We start from the raw sequence: 19,953 nt of genomic DNA on the forward strand, positions 1-19,953 counted from the left end.
TTGTGGTAAGCCTCCAGATGTTAGCCTCCACTACTGCTGTGATGGTGAAGATGGTGATGGGGGGAGGAGGACAAGGATGAGGACGACCGCTCAACTGAGTTGTTCGAGGGCAAAACCCGAAGTGCTCACGTGGACGGAGCCAGAGCCTCGGATCAGGGCTTGGGGTCCTCCCAATCCGGCTGCAGAGGTGCTGTCATCCTTTGCTCCTGGAGGACCTTGGAGAGCCCCGTGCACACAGAGGGACGAAGCAGCTCATGTCGCATCTGTCCCCACCAGGAGTACAGCTCTCCCCATACTTGTCCCCACATTGGTCGGTTCCATCTCATTTCCTCACTTAAGCTGGCGACCAGATCCTCACCGCCCGCCCCCCGCCCCCCGTCCCAGCTTTGGGGGGGGGGGCCCTAACCCTCCACTGACCAGGAGCTAATAAAGGTAAAAGGTGTTAATCTCCTCAAGAATGTTATTTTCTCATAGAGGAATGGGAACAATGTCCAAGTTCCACAGAGTGCATCTCTATAGGTAGAATTTCAGTAGATACTTCTTAACTATTTTTATAGAGAAATTTTAACTTTCTACATTTACGGTCCATTCCTTGCCAAGGACTGGATGAGGCTTACTATAGGACACATTCAACAGAACTTTTAAAACTTTTCTCTAGCGCCATCCCCAGAGAAAAGGGTAAGAACTTACTGTGGCTGGGGGTGGTGGCAGGGGGTAGGGGGAAGGGCGTCGCTTCTCCCTAACCAGGTCAACGGGGTTGGTGGGGCTAGGCACCCCACTGAACCCCAACCTTCCCAGTAAATGGGACAAACTCTTTGGGGAGCAGACCTACTCCCTCAATTCCTGAACACATAGCCATTGTCTCCCGGCAGAGGTGGCGCAGAGAGTTTTAATAAGGCATGAGGCAGAGTGAAATCGATAGCTTGCACCTCCAACTTTAGGCTCTAGCAGTGCTCAGTGTCAGCAGATGGTGCTGGAGAAACAAGATTCCCCTATAATCGTCGGTTTGCTGAGCACACAAGAGCGGTGGACCCACACGGGCAGCTGGTGTCGATGGGAGGCCCGGGGTCCTACCTGGAGCAGAGTGAGCACAGCAAATTCCTCCCTGGAGAGAGAGAGAGAGAGAGAGAGAGAGAGAGAGAGAGTGTGTGTGTGTGTGTGTGCCCCACACTCCTCTTCAAGGGTGTTCTTTCTGCGATTCAAGCAAGAACGGATTTCAGTTCTGAAAGTGCCCTGTGCCCTCACTCTGAGCTGGGCCGCGGCCCCGGGTGCAAGCCACGGTGGCCACAGCAGTGCTGTCCTCTCCCCCGCAGACATCCAGGACAAAGAAGAGACACAACTTAGGAAGGTGAGATGCCTTTTAAAAATTCGACAAAATCTTAGAGGGTTTATTTCCTTTATCTCTAGACCTACATCCATTAACCCACAGTCGAAGACAATCAGTGCCACTGTTTGGGAAGGCAGCTCAAATGGGTCGAAACTGCCATTGTATAGCCAGGAAAGATAGAGACACAACACAGATTTTCCTTTTTTTTTTTTTTTTTTTTTTTTTTAATGCCCGTTTCCAGGGAACCAGTTCCTGCTGAATGCAGCCTGATAGAAATTCAAGATAAAACTCTCATGGATTCGGCTGAACCATAAAGTGCCACTTAACAGACACAATTTGCACAGTCTATGAACAGCTCCGATTCGCTGAACTTCTTTTTTTAGCTGTTCTAAACTCCATCTCATCAAACCAGTATCTTTTAACTATACAGAGCAGCATTTAAAATGATAAATTTCAGGGAGGAGGGAAGAGAGAAGGCGTTTCAGGAATAACTGGGACCAGACCACAGCCGGGCTGATGTCTGACTCTCTCGTGAAGAATCCAAACCCTGAGCCGTGACTTATTCTGGGCCTGTCTGATCCTCTGCGTTTTCCTAGGACCTCTCGCTACTTTGATACACTTGAGGATTTCCCAGTTTCTCTTCCAGGCCTCACTGTGAATACCCACCTTCCTCCAACAGTGGCCATCTCTTTGAACACTTATAACACACATGCACTTTACTTTCTGGCTCTTCTTGTGTGTTGTTGTCTATCACAAAAAAAAAAAAAAAAAGAGAGAGAGAGAGAGATTTGTCTTTCAGGCGTTGTGTTCTTATCTTCTGTTGCTTAAACAATCCTCTTCTGTATTGTGGAGAAAAACCCAAAGCTGTCAGCTTTACTGGTCTCAGCTCTCTAGTAAACTCACCTCCCCCCGCCCTACTCCCATCTGCTTATAATTTAATGCTCTGTATGTTTTAATCATTTCATTAGGCATGTCTTTATTTTGAAATGCAACTAATTCTTCAGTTCAAACAAACAGCCTGTAACTCTAAAATGAGACCGTTCTTTTCTTTTGGTTACAGGCTGGCTAAGAAGCAATATCACACCTAGTTTGAGGGGGTTTGAAAGAATTCAGATGCTCATTTTTTTTTTTTAAATCATTGCTTCTTAAAAGTGGAAGGGATCTTAGAGATTCCTGGATTACCTCCACAGGTGTGGAGCTAACTTTTAAAGGGGTCTTCTCACGTCCTCCCAAACACTTTGCGATAAAGCCAGTGTTATTATTAAAGCCCATCAGCAAACAGACTAAAAAAAAAGAAAGGAAAAAAAAAACTGCCGTGAAGTATCTTGTTCCTATACTTGGTGACTACGGAAGCAAAAGAGAAAACGGACCCCGCTGCACAGCTTGTCTATTTTATTACTTTATTTTCTTTACAGGAGTTTACGGCTTATTAGGGCAAGGGGGATTGTGTTTTTGCTGTAAGGGGAAAGAGAATTTACAAAGTGCCTCGGATGGTTTCCTGATACTTATAATCGATTTCTGGTAATAAAACGTTCTCTCGGTATTTTTTTTTTAGAAGCACAAGTAACATCTTGCATACAACAGACATTTAATAAATGCACGTGGAAGCATTGGTAGATAAACAGGTAGGCTACACGCTGACATTTCACATTTGTGTCTTAATTCAGCGGGAAGTGCCAGCCTTTATTAAGGTTGATGCATAGCAAATGCAACAGAACACTTCCCAGTATGTTCTCTTCCAGTGAGGATTTCTTCTACTTGCAAAGCATAAATCAGAACCATTTAAATTTCTCTGTAAAGGGCGAAGTGGTCGTAATAATCTCCTAGTGAAGTTGTCTTGGAGGAATGGTTTTCGGACAGGTTTGCTAAGTTATTGACAGATGGGCAGCCCGAGTGTGGCTGATACAAACGGGTGTCATCCGCCATCTAGTGGCGACACATGAAACTGTGCTCGTTCCATTGGCACAGGACTTGGGAGCAAGCCTGTCGGCTCTAAATTGCACCGCCTGTCGCGCCGCCAGTGTACATCTGTCCATCCTCAAGGCTTTCAACTGAGAGGGAACACCGAAGAGGGCATGCCACATTATGTCCCCAAACCTCTGTGTCCTGAGGAACAGCTAAGAAGTACCTGGTCGGGGAAACTGCTTCTTTCTGGATCCTGATAAGCCAAACTGGAAAGCAACTGGAGAAAACTTTGCCTGCGACACATGTGGTTTCTAAAGCAAGGTAAGGAGCAGGAGATTCCCGGCTACATTTTCCCCACAGGAACTTTCCCTGTGTACAGAGATCCAGGATCCGACCGTGACCTCCACGACTTGCTTAGCGCTTCGGATTTGCACAGGGGGGAGATTCTGTGGCAGGTGTCTGACGGCATCCAGCCTTTGGTGCTCATTCATAAGACAGCCTAATTCTTACACGTGTGCATAATGGTGAGGCTTTGCCCCAGGTTGCAATGTCGCATTTCACAATTACCAACAATCTGATAGTCAACTTTCTAATTGAGGGCTACTGTAGTGAAAGAATCAAGAAATCCAAAATTAGTGATGGAAAGGAAGTGTCTCCAGGTTTGCAGCGTCAAGCAGTCCAAAACGGAGTGAACACTTTGAGTCCTTCTTCCAGGGTATCCACTTTAAAGGTCCCCAAGACAAGTCAGAATGAGGCAGTAAGTCATTGAAGTGTAAATTCCACCCCCCCAAAAAAAAATCATTAAATAAGCAGTGTATAGATACAATGGAATGTCTGGAAGAACATTTGCTATTTGAGAGTAAACAACTCAAATTAAGATGGATTGTTTAGGAATCTCCCAGACCAAGGAATTTTGCTTCGTTCTAGTTTTCTACAGTAGTGCGTTTACACTGCTTGGAAAATGCGGCTTTCAAAGTAATGTGAACTGCTTTTTAAGACCATCAAATAAGAAATGATTTTAGCATATTAGTTCCAAAATTGAAAATCCTACAAGCTCATTTCCCCTTCGCGTTAAAATCCATTTCCATTATAAATACATGCTTTTGGAATACGGTGCTCAGCCTAGAAGGTATTTTTGCATTTGCCTTTTGAACCATCATCCTGATCCCTACATTGTGATAAAGCTTAAGCTACATCTCAAACGTTTATTTTTCCCCTTCTTTGTTAAAGGGCTATTTATTCTAAGGGAAACAGTGATCAATTTAAGGTATCTATCATCTATTTTTAGAAAAGGCTGTGAACAAGTAGCAACATGAAGGACCTGATTATTATACAGATGAAGTCACCAATCAAAAAATTCTGCAATTTTTCATCAATTCAGTGCACTATCCTTAATTTAAAAAAAAAATCCATTGTCTGGAAGCTAGATGTACTAGAAAAAATACTGATATGTAAACACAAATCATATCTTTGGGCTTAGGTCTCTCTCGTTGCCTACATATTTAGATATCTACAAAGAATTTTCCCCCCGAAACCTGTTTTCCTTAATCTTAAATGTTCAAAGTCATTGCATTTTCTGGAATATCTACCCATTAACCAACATTATCACTTAAAAGCAAATCAGACGGATTTTTGGCTGTGTTGTGCCTCCCTAAAATCCTAACTGTATCACGAGGGAGCAGAAAAATAAAATTTGCAAAATTCCAGCCTTTGGTGTGTTGCCGGCTTCCCTGTTTTCCATCGAGACTCCTGTGTTTGTGCCACAGCTCAGCCAAGGGCTGATGCACACAATTTTCCTCACCCGCCAACAGTACACCTCTAAGTATACCTGAGAATAAAAATAAATAAGAATTTGAAAATTCTCTACCCGTGGCGAGGTAGGAGCCGGCGGGTAAAGCATCTGGCATTGCCATGATGTCCTGAGCAGTCCAGTGAGAATCATACTGTTCTTTAAAATACCTGACTCTCAAAACAAACAAACAAACAAACAAACAAACAAACAAACAAAAAACTCTCCCATCCACTTTATGGAGCTGTTGCTGGGATAGACGGAGACGATTTCAGGAAGGTGCAGGGCTCAGTGCGATGCATCATTTTGCACGGTCTGGCTGGAGGGTGTAGCACAAAGTAAAATTAAGACCTCCTCTTCCATTGTGAAGCGCAGTTGGGCTCTTTGATCTCGAAGTCCTCGGGTAATTGGAAGACTCTGCACAGCGTGTGCAACCGGGGCCTGAGCAGCCCGTGTGCCCAAAGCCAGGGGCACCGTTTACCCCCGGCCACATGCAGCTCGTAGTCAGGGTTCGGCCTGGACGCGGGCATTGATTCAGAGCCCAGAACACCAACAAGGTGGAGATTTTAAACAGGAGAACTGCTGTTTGTCAGCAGGTACACAGAAGTAAACAGAAACCATCGAGGTCTGGGCACATGCCACATTCCAGAAGCCTCTCCCCCGAGAGTGGTACTTTCCTGACCCAACTTCACCACCACAGGCTTGGTTTTCACGCTGTATTTCCATGAAATCCACCTGCCCATCCTAGGTCACCACGCGCTCTTCCTCCTCCAGCCCGTCGGGCCCGATGGGTGGTTGCCACACCTTGTCCTCAGCAAATAATTACCGGGAACCTGCCTGGCGCCAGACATGCAGCTGCCCGGAAGCTCTGTGGCGAATGTCAGCGATATGCTTCTGTGCTCAACAAGCAACCTGACCAACCGTCCCGATGTGCCCAGCCCCAAGGGGGCTTCTGGGACTTGGTGCTAAATTTAGGCATGAAAACTGGTACAGTCCCTGGCAAAGGGAGTCGAGTTGGTCCCTTTATAACGAGCCTAGCATCTACCATCCTCTACAGCCTCCTGTCTTCGTAGAAAGAAATTTATGTCCCTGTCCACAAAGGAGGGTCCTCCACGCATATTTTCATGGGCAAGACCTAGACGCTTCACATTTTGGGGCTAGGCAGGACTGTAGCTGCTTTCCAAACCAAACGCTTCCTTTCTTAGATAACCACAGAGTGGATCTAGTCTGGGACCCTCTTTAAGAAAAATAGACATAATGATGAATACAAAATATAGTGCCGTGTGGGAGAAAACGTGCAAGACAAGGAGGCCAAAGCTTCAGATTCCTTAGCTCCACGGTCAGTCTGCCTTTTCATGGGATAATAGTCATCAGTGATTAACATCTGTCAACTCATTTAATCCCCACAGTCAGGCTATGGGGAAGGTGGGATCATTATTCTCATTTTACAGATCAGAAAACTGAGGTCCAAGGAGGTTGGGTAACCCGCCTGAGGTCACCCAGCAAGATCCTCCGCTCAACTTCCTTCTGAATGGCAGTTGGGTGGCACCGGGTGGGGGCAAACGACTCCACCCCCCACTGGAGCAAAACTTGCCAAACAGAATCACCTGGCTTAATCCAACAAACTCAACTGACTTAAAAACTAAATCCTTAAGATAACAAGCTAGTCAAATTTGTGGACTCCAAGAGGTTCTGGGTGGCAGGAAGCCCGGGAGAAGCCTGAGTGCATCTGTGGCTCCCAGAGAAGGGCTGTATCCTGCAACCGTCACACGTTTCTCTAGCTCATGATGGGAAGTGTGCTCCGTGCCTTGCCGCACACGACCATTGTACCTGGAAGTCTACCGTCCCCTGCTAACGGAAGCCGGTGACCCAAGTCTGTTGGCAAGTCTGTGAGAAGCTGCTTTCTTGCCTTGGCATTTGGCAGGACCCTTCTCCCACTTTTTCCCCTCTCTCCGCCAGACATGCTGGTGGGCATCCCTTGGTCCATAGCCCTGTAAGGGATCCTCTGAGCAAGAGCACTGGACAGAGGATTGGGAGTGTGTACTTTGGGGCGCCTGGGTGGCTCAGTCAGTTAAGCATCTGCCTTCAGCTCAGGTCATGATCCCAGGGTGCTGGGATCGAGCCCTGCGTTGGGCTCCCTGCTCAGCGGGGAGCCTGCTTCCTCCTCTCCCTCTGCCTCTGCCCCTGCTCATGTTCTCGCTCTCAAATAAATAAATAAATAAAATCTTTAAAAAAAAAAAAAAAAAGGAAGAGTGTGTACTTTGCCACCAAACTCTCCGGCTTGGAGTCTTGGTTCTGTGACCTTGGGTGAGTCTCTCCAATGTCCTTGTGCCTCAGTTTCCCCATCTGTAAAAGAAGGGAGATAGATAACAGTATCTCTCTGGGTTGCTATGGGGACTAAGTAAATGAACATGTGGTCAATGCTTAGAAAGGACCTGGTGCGCATTAAGACTGTGTCAACTCTATCATCACCGAATTATTATTATTACTGGCAAGTGGGCACTTCTGTGCAGAAGTCCCAACCAGGATGGTCCAAGATGACAGGTGGAGCATTTGAACGGCCACTTCCATTTCGAGGCAGCAGCGAGCTGTCTGGAAAGTCTCCATCCCCCGGCTGTCTCACAAGCGGGTTGGGGTCTGTCTGTCTGCCCAGGACCCACGCTTAGCCCAGAAATGGTGCGCTAAATAGCACCTGGTAGGCGTCACATCAATGGCTCATTAAGGTGGCATTACCCCTAATGGGCTGGGAAGCAGGACTCTCGTTTCCCCACCGTGGGTTTGCACGAGCTGCACCCACGTCTCCCCAACCCTGGCTTCGCACCTTGGGGTGAGCGGTGGGCGGGGGGCCCTTGGGAGAGGCCAGCCGGGTGCGGGGCCAGAAGTGACGCAACCTCCAAATCTGCTTATTGTCCCTGACAAATAATAATATAATAAAGCCAGAAATGCGCGTGTACCAATCAGTCACAGGTGCTGATAATAGCTCACCTAATTACTTCATTATTTTTTGCCACTCCACCGAGCCGTTTGTATTTACAGTCCTGTATATGGTTCTATTACTACCACTTATTGTGACGATTCCAGCAATTCTGAGGAGTCTCGGAGGGCCTGGACAAGTAGGATCTTGTTTTTCTTGATTTCCCCGGAGGGGGTTGGGGGAGCTGAGGGGAGGGCGGGCGAGGGGAGGGCGGGAGGGGGTGGGAGGAACGCATCCAGCCCGCATCGACCTACAATTGCTCATCTAAGATGAGTGATAAACGATGGGTGATTTTTGAAACACTAGAATTTTAAAACAAAACAAACATCTCCTATCCTACGCGTTTCAGGGCCGGCGTGGTGAGGAAGGGAAGGAGACCAGATTGAACGACGCTGGGCCCACACCCACGTCGGCAAGATGCCTGGACCCCAGCCCCACATCATTAGGTCAGAAGTCGAGGGGAAGTGGTCCCCGTGGGGACCTGTTGTCCTAATGAATACCAGGCCACAAATGAAAGAAGTTGGTTTGGAAAAACATTGTGAATTTTAGTCCCTCAAGCATCAGTCAATCTGCTGGAAGTCCGGGCTGCTTGTTTATAGCTTGTTAAGATGTTGATTGTTTACAAATTGCATTTTGCCTTTGAAAAAGTGAGCACCTCTCAGCGGCTTCTTGTCACTCATCCGTTGCTGGGGTGCTTCCTGCCAGGGATAAAGGCGGCCTGCGGTGGATCTAATTGGGATAGCTCTCCACTCTGGGACCCCTCCGCTCCTCCAGGCCCTCTCTCCCTTCCTCCTACGTTTCCAAATCATTCTCTCTCTCTTTTTTTTTTTTTTTTTAATTCATGAGAGACACAGGGAGGGAGGCAGAGACACAGGCAGAGGGAGAAGCAGGTTCCCTGTGGGGAGCCTGATGCAGGGCTCCATCCCAGGACCCTGGGATCACGACCTGAGATGAAGGCAGATGCTCAACCACTGAGTCACCCAGGCGTCCCTACAAATCATTCTTAAGCCCAGGCCCCAGGCCCTGGGTTCTGTACAACCTTCTATTTTCTCTTTATTCGCAGATACCTGGAGGAGTGAATGCTGGGATGGCCTGGTCTCCCCCACAGGGCTGCACTTCCTTGCAAAGAGGCTTCAAGGGCCTAATGTACACATGTGGGCTCATCTGCAAGGTCAGAAGCCTACAGCAAGCAAGAGAAGAAAAGCATACCCCTGCTACCTTCACTGGGTAAAGAAAAGTGACCAAGCCCTAGACTAGGGCAGGGCCTGCATCCTAATTCCCTCCTTTCATGAGACTCAGAGGGGAGGCGACAGCTCCAAAGCCCCACAGTGGCTGGAGGCAGCCGGAGCAGAGTCCAGGGCTGCTGACGTCCTCTGTGCAAAATGCCTCACGGGAGCTGCCTTTCTGCACCTTCGCTCCCCGTCTAAGCACCTTCATTCACTTGTTCATTCAGCAGATGATGGGCAGCTGGTCCACGGCACACCAGCCCTGGTATTTTAGAAAACCAGAGGCCCGTGGGCACAGCCTTCAGCTCTTTGAAAGACCCACTGGAGAGACCGAAGCATCTGGGGATTGTCACCACACTCAGTGGTTAGCAGCTCAAGTTCTTTCTTTCTTTTTTTTTTTTTTAAGATTTTATTTATTTATTCATGAGAGACACAGAGAGAGAGAGAGAGGCAGAGACACAGGTAGAGAGAGAAGCAGGCTCCATGCAGGGAGCCCAGTGTGGGACTTGATCCCCGGTCTCCAGGATCACACCCTGGGCAGAAGGCGGCGCTAAACCGCTGAGCCACACGGGCTGCCCCCAAGTTTCTTCTTAAGACACTTTTCCCTGTGTGGTCTCTGTGAGCCCACGTCCCCTCCTCAGTGACTCGCATGGCTATGTCATCCGAAGCTGGTCAGTTGGATTCTGCTATAGGAGGTTGGGGCAGGGGTGGGGGAAGCACACTGATCTCCTGTAAACTACCCTGCTGGATAATGTGGGTGCACGTGCTGACCTGTCACTTTGCAGTCCTGCTGCAGCCTGGCCTGAGTGCTTTCTGTCTATACAGGGCCTTGGGGACAGTGGTCACTTCTCACACAGGAGCTTGGGTTGGGCTAGATGCTGGGAGGACAATAAAGACGCAACAGATCTTCATTACAGTGGCCCTAGGCCCAGGGTGAAGGCGGATCCCAGGCAGAGCTTGGGTGATTTGCAGCCAGGACTGTGTTCAGGGGACAACCCCTCAGGAAACAGTGAGAACTGATAAGAGGCATCGCTCCTCACCCTCCCCCCAGGTCCACACTGCACCTCTCCCACCTGTGCCTAGCCTTCCCCAGGCTCCGCTCTGGGAAGTGTGGAGAGTGTGGCAGTGACAGTGGCCCAGCAACAGGTGAGGAGTCCACCCCCAGGGCTCTCCTGGTGCCCTGAGCTGTGACCTACAGTGATAGCACAAGCTTACCTAGAGGGCACGACTTGTCACTGTGCCTAGACATTCAAATCATGTTACAGAAACTCAGAGAAAAAAGCATAAGACAAGCAGTCTATGTTTTGGGGGGCTGCTGTAACAAATCATCACAAACTGGGGCAGGGGGTATTGAAACAACAGAAATTTATTCTCTCCCAGTTCCAGAGACTGAAAGTCGAAAATCAACATGTCAGCAGGTCCATGCTCCCTTTGAATGCTCTACGTGAGGATCCTCCCTTGCCCATTCCCAGCTTCTGGTGGTTTGTGGCAATCCTTAGAGTTCCTTGCTTTCGAGACACATCACTCTAATCTCTGCCTCTGTTGTCACATGGAGTTATGGGCTGTGTTATGTCCCCACCAAAACTCACATGTTGAAGCCCTATCCCCTAGGACCTCAAAATGTGATTATACTTGGAGATAGGAGCCTGTCAAAAGGCAATCAGGTAAAAATGGGGCCATGATCCAATATGCCTGGAGAAAGGAGATTAGGACCCCAAGACACCAGGCAAAGACAACCATATGAGAGCATGGCAAGAAGGTAGCCAAGACAAGAGGCCTAAGAAGCTAAATCTGCCAACATCTTGACCTTGAACTTTCAGCTTCCAGAAATGTGAGAAAACAAATTTTTGTTGTTTCAGCCTGCAGGCCACGACATTTTGCTATGGCAGGCCTGGAGGGCTAATAGATGTGCTTTATCCCCATGCGTCTCTCAGCACCCCTTCTTATAAGGACACTTGTTACACTGGGTCCACCCTACTCCTATATGACCTCATCTTAACTAACGACCTTTGTATTAACACTACTTCCAAATAAGGTCAGAGTCTTAGGTTCCTGGAAGAATATGAACACTATTCAATATGGTACACTTTGCCTAAAAGAGTAGCTCACTTTAACCCACTTTCCATAGCGAGTGTTTTTTTCATGGGCCACCATCTTCTCTTCCTCCTGGACAGAAGTCAAGGGCAATGTACATACCATGAGAGTGGTTTTGCAAAAGACATGAGGCTAGTAAGAACAGCCCATGCTGGGGACCCCCCAGTCTGAGAAGTAAAGTCTGGTAGCTCTATATGTTCCATCAGCCCACACCTTACTCACCTGCTGGGATGGCCCATGCTGCTTTCTCCAGCTCTGTCCATCAGAAAGCCAAGGGGCAGCTTTAGGGACCCTAGAACTTATTGTTAGCTCTACCCATGATCTGTCACCAGATCCCAATTTTTCCTGAGCCATTTGCCAGGAAATGGAAAGTGAGACATGAAGTTGAGGGACTGGTTTGATCCCTTCTCAAAGATGGTGGAGTTGGGGAGGTGGGAGTTGCTTAGGGGTCTCTAGTTCCTATTTATTAGAAGGAATGTGATTTTGGTGGTTGGGTCTTAACCCCACAGTGGAATCCCCTGGAGATCTTTAACAAATACTGATTCCTGGATTACCCCAGAGATGTTGATTGAATTGGTCTGGGACAGGCCTGGGCATTGAGATATTTTAAAGGTCCCTAGGTAATTTTAATGTGCAGCCCTGGCTGGGAAGCATCTGCTTAATGTGTCCAGGATCCTGAGTTACCAAGTAAATGGCATCAAGGTGAACTTTATTTAGATCATGCCCTCCAACTCCCTGACAGAGGAGACCAGGAAACTGACCCCCGGTTGCCTAAGCAGAGGACGGACGCATGGAGCCATGATGAAAACCCAGGGTGGCTGGGGCTCCCATCAGCTACTGGCTTCTCCCAAAGTTTTCATTTCCTCGCTGCAAATTAACATATTTAATGATTTCGGTTCCTCCTGCTGATGTACCTTTTAATGAGATCTGCAGGCTTTTATTGACCTGGTATTCCTGACCCAGATACCTTTTCTCATCTACATTTGAATATGCGCATCAAACTCCTCATTGCTTTGGTGCCTAATCTAATTGGCTTCACGTGGAGAAAAGCCACACAACACTGCCCCAGCCAGCCTTCCTCATGGGCTGTCACCAGTCACCAGGAGGCCCAGGTGAGAACTCAGGCCTGATTTCCAGCGAACTGTCCTCCACTCCACGGCCATCCGTGAAAAGCCCACGTTCTCCCCGACGACCTCCAGTGGCGATCTGCCTACAAGTCATGGGCTCAGCTTGCTAACGTTGACAGCCATCAGATGCCTCATTGCTCCCATCAGCCTTTTCAACTTGGCTCATTCACCTTTACAGACTGAAGAGCCATCATTTGCGTTCATAATGCTCATAACCTGTTGCTTCACGTCCTTTGTGTTGGCTTAATACTGGAGAGCAGGAAAATGGGAAGAATGATTGAACAGATGGTTGTGCAGTTCACTGGGGATGAGGAAGGCAAGGGTCAGCTTTGTTGAAATTAGGAACTAAAAGAAGCCTTTGTGTTGCCTAAGGAAGACCTCGATAATAAAACAATTTTGCAAACTGTGTTTTTTCTTATATTTATTATGGCTTCCTTATTTTTTTTTTTTTTTGGAACCTTTCAGACTGTCTTCTTGTTGTTCCTTTTAAACCAGCATCTTCAGCTCTGTCTCTGACTCTTTGTCTCCTCTCTCCAGGAAGCACACGTATTCCTTGAAGAATCCTGACTTTTACAAGGTAAGTTTTCCTGTGAATGATTTTCATACAATTTATTGCCATGTCCTGAAGGATGAGAAAAGACGGTGCTTTTGCTTTAGTGCTCTAAGGAATTTCAGGGAGATCCTTAGTTGCAAATCACCCACTTAAAATAATGAAAGCACGACCTAAGTGTTTACTCGCTGGGGGTACAACACTCTTCTGCTTGCTGGAAAGCCTGGGGCACCCGGGGTGCTGGGACCTGCCTGCTGGGATAGGAGGAGTTAATTAAATTACCTTGTATTTAGTGTTAATTTTGTCCTGGGCTTGTTAGATAATAGACAACAAGCCTGGACTTGACTGGAAGCATGAGCCTGGGCCTGAACAGAGTCTCCTGGGCTGTCCTATTGTCAGATTAATTGAGTTGACATCTTGGTTGCGATTAGTTACAAATGTGGTTCCAATATTATTTCAACAGGTGTCAACTTGGGGGCTGTGGTCAAAGTCACACCACCTGCTGAAGGAGGACGTGGCAGTTTCGCCACAAGGGGGCTGGCGTGGCTGTGCCTCGTCCAGCTGGGGGAGAGGAAGGGAAACTTGAAGATGTTTCTGAAGAACCATCACTTGCAAGAGAATTTGAGACTTAACTAGATGAAAATGTCAATTTGGCGCTCACTGGCTCTGCATTCAGCTTGCGGCAGGGAAGTCTTTGGGTGATAGAGGAAAGTACTGACGATCTCCCTGTGGTAGGAGTGAACACTTTGGATTACTGATTACAGTTTGCATCAGGAAGTGGGTTGTGAAAAATCCTAATTAGCGTGAAATTATATTTCCCCATAGTGTTGCGGTTCCTGACCCATACAGACCTATAGGGCTGTAATTCTCGAGGTAAGGAAAGCGTTTGGATGGTCCAGGCCTTCCAATTGCCAACCCCCGGACTCGAATGGTATTTTGTACCCTCACTCCCAAGCTCAGAGAGGTACTTCTCATTCAAATGAGAAAGCATCATCTCTCCAATGTAAAAGACTCTCGAGGTTATTTCCCCTTGTTTGAGACAACTAAACACAAGGCGTGACCTAATGAAAGTACAGTTGACTCTTAGATAATGTGGTGTTTGGGGGCACTGACCCTGCCATCCACACAGTCGAAAATCCACGTATATAGCTTTAGCTTCCCCAAAGACGTAACTACCATGGCCAACTGTTGACTGAAGGCTTTACAAATAACATAAATAGTAACATGTATTTTGTGTCTGTATTTTATACTGTAGTCTTACAATAAAGTAAACCAAGGGAAAGAAAACATTATGAAGTCCTAAGGAACAGAAAATACATGGACAGGACTATACTGTATTTATACAAAAAAACCCAAATCCACACATACGTGGACCTGCCTGGTCCTCTGCCCACACACCTCTGCCTATGGAAGGGGGATCCCCAGGAATGACAGTGCACGGGCCACACCACATGGAGGCCACCGTGTTCTAGAAGAATGGGCCATTTGAAGCTGTTATGATGTTACAAACAATGCCAGCTCCTGTGAGAAAGAGAAGGGTGAGCCTCTGCCCTTTGGAAATTCAATGTGAACTTACCATTTTCACATACTGTTTGGTATAGTTTCCACATGGAAATTGTCCAGGAGGTAATGTGCTATGCAAAGGTCTCTGCATCACTGCAAATCAAAGCATGTTTTCGATTTCCTGATAAGCCTCGGACAAGATTAACACAACATATGAGGAGGTGGTTTAGCTCTTCCTGACAGATCAAACAGATCCATGGTGACAATAGGGCTGTCACAGAATGCCCTGGTAGAGATAAGTCTTGAATCGTCGACCAGAGATCCACAGACAGCTGTACGCCTAAGAGCCCGTGGGTCATGCAAGTGACCTCAAAGCCAAGTTGCATTCTCTGTCCAGCCTCAGAGGAAAAGCCTTGAGCACAAGTAGCCAGGCTGTCAGTACAAAAGATGAGGAGTGGGCATTCTGGCTGAGGCCCTAAGCAAGGCGCCAGAAGGCCCAGTGCCCTGACCACAGCCTCCCACCTGCCCTGAGTTTCTGCAACAGCCTGCTGCAGCCACCACAAGCCCAGAGCAGCTGGCAGCAGGTGACGGGGAGGGGTTACGGAAGGGGTGTGTGTGTGGCTGTGGTGAGTAAATCACCATCCAATACCCCCCCACCCCTACCCCCACACGGATGTCTCAGCAATCAGTCTGCCAATGAGCAAACAATGATGGTGGAACACCTGGCTTTGCTATAGCCTTACATACCTGCCATAAGCACTCTGGACACTCGGAATCACATGTTGGGTGGAGGGTGGATAACCAGCTGAAAATGTATCTATTCATCATAGTAAGACAAGGGGAGAGTCAGGACATGGTCCCTAACATTTGGAAGAGCTAAACTGGGGCCCAGGTCTTCAGAAACAAAATGCCATTATATACAAGACTGAAGGGTGACAGGTGGCCCCATTAGGAAAGAATTCACCAAGCTTCATTTTTGATAATTACCTGGAGACTGAAATATAATGATCCCATTTATTCCATCACCAAGAGTTGTCACAGTCTTGTAAGAATGAGCCTCCACCCTTTGGAAATTCAACATGAACTTAGCATTTTCACATACTGTTTGGTATAGTTTCCACATGTTAATTGTCCAGTAAGTAACTTCCTGAACAAAGATCCTTTCCCTCCCAAGCATTGAAGCTGGTGTCAGGTCTCTGAAAAAGTACAAATCAAAGCATGTTTTCTATTACCTGATAAGCCTAGGACAAAATTAACATAAAATACGATGAGGTTTTTAACTTTTCTTATCTCACAGATTGAATAAATCTAGAACAAAAATAGAATCATCACCAAATGGTCTGGTAGAGAAAAATCTTGAAGTAATAATATATGTTTGCTGGCTAATGAGTATAGACCTTTGGAGTTACTATCATCTCATACATAATATGTGTATTATTTATATATATGTAATTACATATTCAGGCTATAAATATGATATTCATATATACACTCTATACATATACAATAAAATATTAGAATTCTATTTTTAAATATCCTGAAGTCAGGTTTTTATAAATAAATTATTTTCTGGCTTTTTATCATTTATAAAATGTATTTGTTTGGGTAAGATTTTAACTCTTGTAATTTGATATTTCATTGTATGCCATCGAATCCCCAGCCCATTTGGAATTAATGGGAAGACAAATGAGCGAGTGAATGAACGAGCGAGCTTGGGTGCTTAGGTGCCACCCACTGCTGATTACTCTCCTGGGAGTGGACAGACTCAGTTTCGTGGAGCCTCTTGCAGAGAGTCGGGTTCACACATCACTTCCTTCCATCTCTGCATTCTAGATTGATATGTAGACATTTTCCAAGAACAAAATACGTCTTAGAGAAAGCAGTATTTGAAAAGTATTTAATGATATTCCCTGAAGTTACTTGGCCAAATACAACTGAATCTTTATAACGCAAAGAGAAAACAAAATTATTTACTCATTCAGTATTTATTAGCCTGGAAACAAGGACACGGTACCTACACACAACGAAGGGCTGATGTTTGTTCTGTCAAGGTACCTGCTCGTGCGTCTTCAGAAGATGAGAAGAGGAGGCTCACAGTTTCCCCGCTGCTGTTGGCTCTTCGCAGTGCAATTTCTTATGTTTTAGGGAGCAATTAATTCTAATAATTGATGTTGGTACAGCATGGATCTGAAATGATTTGTGAAAGAGTTTTCTGTCTCAGCACAGGCATCTCTAAGAGTATCCTCGCCCATTGCTGTCAAATCCTGTGGAATGCCAGACACAAAGGAGAACAAAGGGCAAGCAGAGATGGGGGCGGGAGTGCCATGTCTGAGCTCAGGCCTGGGGACAGTACATGCTAAGCCTGAGCCACACCAGCCTCACTCACAATCTAGAGCAAGTCACACAGGGGACAGCCCCAAGATGGAATTTTTAGGTACAGGCCATGAGACCACAGAGCCTGAAATGGGGCCTCTCGGGGTGAGAATCTATGGTCATGTGGTTCTACCCAAGCCAACAGAGTGTCCATGTACCCAGACACCAACCCCATTGGATATTGCTCCACTGCTCCTGGGGATTTTGAATGCTTTAGAATTTTCTTTTTTTTCTTTTAATATTTTATTTATTTATTCACAAGACACACACAGAGAGAGAGAGAGAGAGAGAGAGAGAGAGAGAAGCAGAGGGAGAAGCAGGATCCATGCAGGGAACCCGATGTAGGACTCAATCCCAAGACCCCAGGATCACACCCTGAGCTGAAGGCAGACGGTCAACTGCTGAGCCACCCAGGCGTCCCTAGAATTTTCTTTTCAAAAGGCAAAGACCTCTATATATGGATAGGCTTTGAGCTGCTACACTTTGTTTAGGAAGTAAGACCCAACTAAGATTAATTGATTAATTAGGATTAATAATGGGGCATGGGGCAAGGGAGCAGGGGGAGGAGGATGCAAAGGCAGCTGAGAGGGAAGGACACGGGAACCACTGTTTACTGAACACCTACTGTGTGCCAGGCACTGTACTAGACCCTTCATACATTTATTGTTCTAATTGCCCACAAGAACATTGTAAGATGGATACAGTTATCCCTGTTTATAAGTTTATAAGGAAATCCAGGCTTCAAGAGGGTAACTTGCTGTCATTCCTGTCTCTGGAAGTGGCAGCGCAGGCCTCCCCACCCGACAGTACCTGACACAGTGTAGTTTCTTCCACTCTGCCATGAGGATGCTCCCAAGACACACTTCACATTCCCACCTGTGATCCTACCTGGGCCCCCTTCCCCCTCCCAGGCTACCTTGAAGGAGCCAGGACTGGGAGCAGGGAGGTAGTTGACAGGCTCTAAGGAAGCTGACCCCAGGGGAAAACTAGGTGCCTCATTTCTTCCCCCACAGCTCTGTCCACCTTTCCCAAACAACTCCATGTTAGATACAATGTAAATACAAATAGTGCTAGGGTTTGCCAAGCAAGCACAAGCTCCAAGCAAGAGCTCTAGGATCACCTTCTAGCCCCATTGCCAACTCTAAACCCTCTCTTATGGAAAACTTGGAGACTTCCTCGATTTACAAAATTATGTGTTAATGTCTCTTAGGCTAAATGCACCCTGAGAATAAGACTTGGATCTGCTCAAGTCTGTGTTGCATGTGAGACGCCACGCTCCATGGCTGATGGATAATCATCTCCCAATAAATATTGAGGAAATGGGTAAAGGAAGACAAATCTGTCATTCTTCAGCTTTAAGCCAAAAAAAGCCTATGGATTTCCAGGACCCTCCCCGGTAGATCCCCCCCCCCCGCCCCCCAAGGAAAGAAAATCCTTGCCCATTTCTGATAACTTCTGATAACATTCTGATAACTTCTGGAACATTCTGTACTCACCTGAGCCAAGCAAGACCTCCTTAGGACACCAACTAACTGCCAGAGTACAGCAGGTTTAACGTCTTCCCCACTCCCACCCCCCATAAAAAAGGAGACAAGCACAGGCCCAAAGATATAATAGCAAAAGTGTGCCTGTTGACTGGGCTGCTGTTTCTAGGAGCATGGTGAGAGCATTTCCCTTGCTTTCAAGAAAGGTCTGGGTAAAGGAGCTGCAAGAAGCCCCAAAGGCCTAAGACTAAAAGGGGGCCGCCCATAATTCATGGCTTATCTGAGTAAGAACTGTCTCGGACAGACGGAAGTCATTAGCTGAGCAGGCCCGGCTGGGAGGAGTCGCTAAGGTACCTGGCACAGCAAGTCCGGAAGGGGCAGGCGGCAGCCCGGGCAGCCCCTAAATCTCTACAAGAAAATTACCAGGGCAGAAAAACCAGCACATTCAGGGCCGTGCTTCCCTCCCACCTCCCAGGAGCAACATGTGCCCTTTAAAAAAAAAAAGTGGCACAGATAAAAATCACATCCATTTACTGCACTGTCTTTTCCATAGTTGTAAAAGAAAGGCCTTTATCATCTCCTGAATTAGATCTGTGATTTTTTTGAATGACATGTATAATAATTAGACTGTGAAGATGTACCGTTAATCCATTTAAAGGTGTAAAGACGTCCATTTAATGAACATTATAGTCACATTAGACTTGGAAACATCCAACTCTTTTGTTGAATAAAAAGAAGTTCAATGAGATTAACTTCTCTTAGTTGGTTTTAAAGAATAATCAAACATGTCTCCCTCTGATAGTGTACTGTGCCTTTCGCATGGATTCTGCATACCAATGTCTGCCGGCCCAGAAGGGTAAGAATAGGGCCGCCGGACCTCACATTTCAGTTAAATAATTACAAATTAAAGAGGATCACTCCTACTTTCTATACTCCCTCTAAAGTGATAAGAGGCTGAACTCCTTGAACCCGTAATTATGGAACAGAAATGTTAATCTTCGGGTTTGGCATTCTCTCCTGCTGCATTAAATGTATTTCTTAACTATTATCAAGTTTACTACTTGACACGTAGATATTTCTACTGCGAGACCTGTGAGTACTTGATCCTATCAGGTTTTGACTGCGAATAGGGTAATGGATTCTGTTTTCAAATCTCATGCTGTTTCATATCTCCGGATGAGGCTGTCCATGATGCATGCTTAACTGGGGGGAGTGGATGGGAGTTCTCTGCTCTGATTCAGAGTGGATCCGAATCCAGACGTCCTAGCTAACTTTGAGGGGGCGGGTATTTAAGAGAGTCAGACTTTAAAAATAAATAAATAAATATAAATAAATGAATGAATGAATGAATGAATGAATAAATATAAAATAAATAAATAAATAAATAAATAAATAAATAAATAAATAAATAAATAAATAAGCGAGCCAGACTTTAAAGCAGAAAGGGACAAGTTGGGAATAATCCCAAGTTCGAAGAAAAAGAAGATGCTTTTTTAAAAAAAAAAAAAAAAAAAAAAAAGATGCTAAACCCCAGTTGGGAGCCTGGCTGTATCCTTTCTGCAGAGAGTTCTCATTGCGAGCCCAGGGTTTATCCAGAAGAT

The 19,953-nt window shown here is 46.4% G+C and overlaps 2 long non-coding RNA genes across 5 annotated transcripts; one reads left to right on the top strand and one right to left on the bottom strand.

The window, feature by feature from the left end:
• Positions 1–1,177: 1,177 nt before the first annotated feature.
• LOC111093034 lies at positions 1,178–14,210 on the top strand. Of its 3 annotated transcripts, XR_005380685.1 has the most exons (4): positions 1,178–1,348; positions 3,296–3,553; positions 12,980–13,019; positions 13,456–14,210. It is a non-coding gene; the product is annotated as an uncharacterized LOC111093034 (long non-coding RNA). The 3 variants fall into 3 exon arrangements; XR_005380687.1 differs by lacking the exons at positions 12,980–13,019; positions 13,456–14,210 and adding an exon at positions 9,059–9,618; XR_005380686.1 differs by lacking the exons at positions 12,980–13,019; positions 13,456–14,210 and adding an exon at positions 4,521–4,908.
• Positions 12,877–18,669, bottom strand: LOC111093033. Of its 2 annotated transcripts, none has more exons than XR_005380683.1 (5): positions 18,365–18,669; positions 16,551–16,682; positions 15,483–15,691; positions 14,569–14,648; positions 12,877–13,064 (listed from the first exon to the last, which is right to left on the bottom strand). It is a non-coding gene; the product is annotated as an uncharacterized LOC111093033 (long non-coding RNA). The 2 variants fall into 2 exon arrangements; XR_005380684.1 differs by having other exon boundaries at positions 16,514–16,682.
• Positions 18,670–19,953: the final 1,284 nt, after the last annotated feature.

This window comes from Canis lupus, chromosome 28, assembly GCF_011100685.1.
Source record: "Canis lupus familiaris isolate Mischka breed German Shepherd chromosome 28, alternate assembly UU_Cfam_GSD_1.0, whole genome shotgun sequence".
Taxonomy (NCBI): Eukaryota; Metazoa; Chordata; class Mammalia; order Carnivora; family Canidae; genus Canis; species Canis lupus.